Consider the following 5,044-nt stretch of genomic DNA (forward strand, 5'->3'; position numbering starts at 1 on the left):
CAGGCTGGTCTCGAACTCCTGACCTCAGGTGATCCCCCTGCCTTGGCCTCCCAAAGTGCTGGAATTACAGGCATGAGCCACCATGCTTGGCTTCTCATCAACATTCTTATCACTTCCAAATAAATTCCTTGACTACCAAGCTTCGAGAAACCAACAACCCACTTGGGAAGTATGCCCCTCCTAATTCTGGGCCCATAAAACTTTGGGGTTTCTAGACTGAAACTATACCTAGTGTCTGGCTTTTACTTCAAGGCTATATTAATAACACTACGATCACCAACTTGTTCCCCTTAAATAAGACATCTTGATGGACTAGTGACTATCTGCTTCATGATCACTCACGGATGATCTATGTAACTATAAAACAAACAATTTGTTTTTTTAACAAATGAATTGTAAGAAAAAAAGACATGATTGGAAATCTATGCATTAAGAGATGTTAAAGACATATGAACCAATTGCAATATGTAGACTTTATTTGAATCCCAATTCAAACAAGCTATAGGAAAAAAGTTACAATAACATGTATGACATAATTGGAATTCTGGGTATTTACTAGTTATTTTTAGTTGATTCTTAGGTGTGATACTGTATTTGTATATGTGAAAGGAGCCCTTATATCTTCTTGAGATAGATACTGAAAGATTTACAGATGAAATGATATGATATCTGGGCTATGCTTCAAAATAGTGTGGGAGGAGCAAATGGATGGGGATGTAAACTTGGCCATGAGTTGAGACACATTCCTCATGTTTAAGCTGGTGAGGAGTACAGAGGGATTCATTAAAGTCATTGATCTACTCTTGTCTATATTGGAAGCTTCCATAATTAAAAATTTTAAAAAAAGGAAAGGGACAAATTGTAATAACAATATTACCCTGTTGGAGTATGAATGTTATGAATGCTTATTAATTTTCAACATTGATAGAAAAAAAGCATCAATATCATGTAAAAATGTAAGTGTAACATCAGATAAATAAAAATAAGATATATAATTTTTGAATAATTAGGAGAGGAAAAGATTTAAGATCTTCGAAATTCATTAAAAGGAAGAAGGGCAATACAGAAACAACACAATGGGAAAGTTTTCTTGTGCTTAGTTAATCCAAACGATTCCATTTGTGTAAAGGAGACCCTATGTGTTTATAAATGCATAGAAGAAAAAAATAAAAGCTCAGATGCTTAACTCCAAGGAGGTTATTGGGATTTCAGTGGGAATAAAGGCAGACTGTCAACTTATTTTACCTACTTGTATGATGGATAACTTTAGGTGTCAACTTGATTGAATTAAGGAATATCTACATAGCTGGTAAAGCATTATTTTTGGGTGTGTATGTGACAGTGTTTCCAGAGGAGATTGGTGCATTTGTTGGTGGACTGTGTGGGGAAGGAAGATCCCTCTTAATGTGGGTTGCACAATCCAATTGACTAGGGTCATGGATACACCAAAAAGTCAAAAGAAAGGCAAATTTACTCTCTTCCTCCTGGAACTGGGGCAACCTCTTCTCTTGGTCTCAGACATCAGAACCCCAGGTACTCCAGATTTTGGACTTTGGAACTTGAACCAGCAGTCCTCCCCCTTCAGGTCATTAAGCCTTTGGCCTCAGACTAAGAGTTACACCGCCAGCTTCCCTGGTTCTGAGTCCTTTGGACTTGGACTGAGCCACGCTACTGGCATCGCTGGGTTTCCAGCTTGCAGACAGCCTGTTGCAGGATTTCTCAGCCACCATAATCATATAAGCCAATTACACTAATAAATGCCTCTTCATCTAAGTATGTATGTATGTATGTATCTATCTATCTATCTATCTATCTATCTATCTATCTATCAATCTATCAATCCTCTCTTCATCCATCCATCCATTCTATTGTTTCTGTCTCTCTGGAGAACTCTGACTAATACAACTTGATATCATTTAAATTTTTAATATAAAGCTTTGAAAACTTTATTAAAATACCACAAAAAGAGATTATAAATTTGAGTCATACATACGGACCGGTTGGCCGTATGTATGGCTCAATTTTCTGGAGTAGGGCCCATGTACCACTTTTTACCTCTACTCCGGTGACTGTATGGAAGTAAACCAGCAATCACAGGAAGAAACCAGGTTGAGGGTTCACAGAACTTGGCAAGGCTGAGAAGACGGGTTAGTGGAAATGACGGAGCAGCAAAAGTGACTGGGTGGCTATTGTGATAGGTAGAGAGAATAATCCTTTTTATTAGATGGAGTTTGACTCTTGTTGCCCAGGCTGGAATGCAATGGCCGATCTTGGCTCACTGCAACCTCTGCCTCCCAGGTTCAAATGATTCTCCTGCCTCAGCCTCCCAAGTAGCTGGGATTACAGGCGCCCACCACCATGCCCAGCTAATATTTGTATTTTTAGTAGAGACAGCGTTTCACCATGTTGGCCAGGCTGGTCTCGAACTCCTGACCTCAGGTAATCTGCCCGTCTTGGCCTCCCAAAGTTCTGGGATTACCAGGCATGAGCCACCGCACCTGGCCTGAGATTAACATTTAAATGGGTAGACTGAGTAAAACAGATTGCCCTCCTTAATGTGGATGGGCCTCATCCAATCAGTTAGTGGCCTGAATAGAACAAAAAGACTGACCCTTCCCTTTGTGAGAGGGAATTTTTCCTGTCTTCAGATTCAAACGGAAACATTGGCTCTTCTTGAATTTTGAGCCTTGCTGGCCTTCAGGAACTACACCATCAGCTCTCCTCATTCTCAGGTCTTTGAACTCAGGCTGGACCTACATTATCAGCCCTTCTGGGTCTCTAGCTTGTTGACTCACCCTGCAGATCTTGGGACTTTCTAGCCTCTATAGTTATGTGAGCTAATTCTTTTTTTTAATCCTGCAGGGGAGGAGGAAGTTGCACCATTCCTGGAGGTACTGCAATACCAGGTTAATGCATAGAGTGGATGAAACAAGCTCCTATTGTATCTCCCTTCTCCAAAAATTTATTTTATATATTATGCCCAAATAGAGGACACATCAGATATTAAACTGATAAGAATAGTGATATGATTTGGCTGTGTCTGCACCCAAATCTCATCTTGAATTGTAGTTCCCATAATTCCCATGTGTTGTGAGAGGGACCCAGTGGGAGGTAATTGAATCATGGGGGTGGGTCTTTCCCATGCTGTTCTTGTGACAGTGAGTAAGTCTCATAAGATTTTATGGTTTTATAAAAGGGAGTTCTTACACAAGCTCGCTTGCCTGCCACCATGTAAAACGTGACTTTGCTCCTCCTTTGCCTTCCATCATGATTGTGAGGCCTCCCCAGCCATGTGGAACTGTGAGTCAATTAAACTTCTTTCCTTTATAAATTACCCACTTCTCGAATATGTCTTTATTTGCAGCATAAGAACAGATCAATACAATAGATACTTCACTTAATCCTAGGCAAAAGGCCAAGTGATGCTAAGACTTTATAATAAATCACCATCACCCCCTACCCTGATTCTGATGAGTTCTATTTTTCTGGAGAACCCTGACTAACAGATTTTGGTACCAAGGAATGAGATGCTGCTGTAACAAGTACCTAAACATGTGGATTGGCTTTGGAACTGGGTGATGGGTGATGAGCAGACGTTGGAAGAGATTTGAGGTGCCTGCTAGAAAAAGCCTAGATTGCCTTGAAAGAACTATTGGCAGAAATATGAACGGTAATTGTGATTCTAGTGCGGTCTCAGAGGCAAAGAAGGAACACACTATTGGAAACTGGATGAAAGGCCATCTTTGTTATAAAGTGGCAAAATATCTTGGCTGAATTGTGTTGTAGTTTTTGTGGAAGGTACCACTTGTGAGTGACAACATTGAATATTTAGCTGAGGAGGTTTATAAATAAAGTGTTGAAGGTGCATTCTGGATTCTCCTTACTGTTTATAATAACAGATAAGAGGAGAGAAATTAATTAAAGAAATTGTTAAGTAAAAAGCAACTAGAACTTGAAGATTTGGAAAATTCTCAGCCTATCCATACTGCAAAAAAATGAGAAAGCATGTTCTGGAGCAAACACCAAGGGTGTGGCTTGAGAATCACTCCATCAGGAGATTACCCATGGAGTCAATCAGCCATCTCAGCAGAAAACAGGAATAGAGATGGGCATATACAAGAAGAGACACTGCCAGTTTGGACCAAGGAGAATGGAGGTGGGACAAAACAAAGGAAGGCTTTCAGACTTCTGGGATTCTACAGTATGGCACAATAGAACTATTTGTCTTTATCCTTCAAGAAAAGAGCAGAATGACCCTGAAGTTGATTCAGAGATCAGCAGGTCTGCCACTCCCACCACAGGCTGAGGAAGCAAGGCTGTTTCCTCCTTGGTTTCACAGAGTGGGGCCCCTTCTTGGTTTTTGTAGGCCAGGCTGCATGCACCCAGGGCCTCAAGGGCAGGACTTTATAAAGAGTTGAGGGGGCAACATGGCAGTGATGCTGCTGCCTCAGTGGGTCAGAAGGCAGAGTTTCCAATCAAAGGGGATTATTCTTGAGATTTATAATCGTGGAATTTGACTTGCTAGGCTTTGGACTTTCTTGGGAACCTGTCACTCCTTTCTTCTTCCCACCTTCTCCCTTTTGGAAGGGGGTGTCTATTCTGTGCTTGTCCTGCCACTGTGTTTTGGAAACACATAACTTGTCTAGTTTCTCAGGTTCAAAACTAGAGAGGAACTTTGCCTCAGAAGGAATCATACCTCAAGTCTCACCCATACCTGATTTAGGTAATATTTAGATGAGATATTGGACTTTAGAGCTGATGCTGGAATGGGTTAAGACTCCTGGGGCTGTTGAGATGGGGTGAACGTATTTTGCATGTGAGGAGGACATGGATTGGGGGCGCCAGAGAGTGGATGTTATGGACTGAATTGGATCTTCCTCAAAGTCCTATGTTGAAGACCTAATCGCCAATGTGACTATTTTTGGAGCTAGGATATTTAAGGAGGCAATTAAGGCTAAATGAGGTCATGAGCATGGAGCCCTACTCCAGTAGGTCTGGTCTCCTTATTGGAAGAAGAGAAGTCAGGGATCTCTGTTTCCTCCAT

The 5,044-nt window shown here is 41.1% G+C and overlaps 1 pseudogene; it reads right to left on the bottom strand.

The window, feature by feature from the left end:
• Positions 1–2,869: 2,869 nt before the first annotated feature.
• LOC129032329 (U2 spliceosomal RNA) lies at positions 2,870–3,032 on the bottom strand (annotated as a pseudogene).
• Positions 3,033–5,044: the final 2,012 nt, after the last annotated feature.

Source organism: Pongo pygmaeus, chromosome 11 (genome assembly GCF_028885625.2).
Source record: "Pongo pygmaeus isolate AG05252 chromosome 11, NHGRI_mPonPyg2-v2.0_pri, whole genome shotgun sequence".
NCBI classification, from domain to species: Eukaryota; Metazoa; Chordata; class Mammalia; order Primates; family Hominidae; genus Pongo; species Pongo pygmaeus.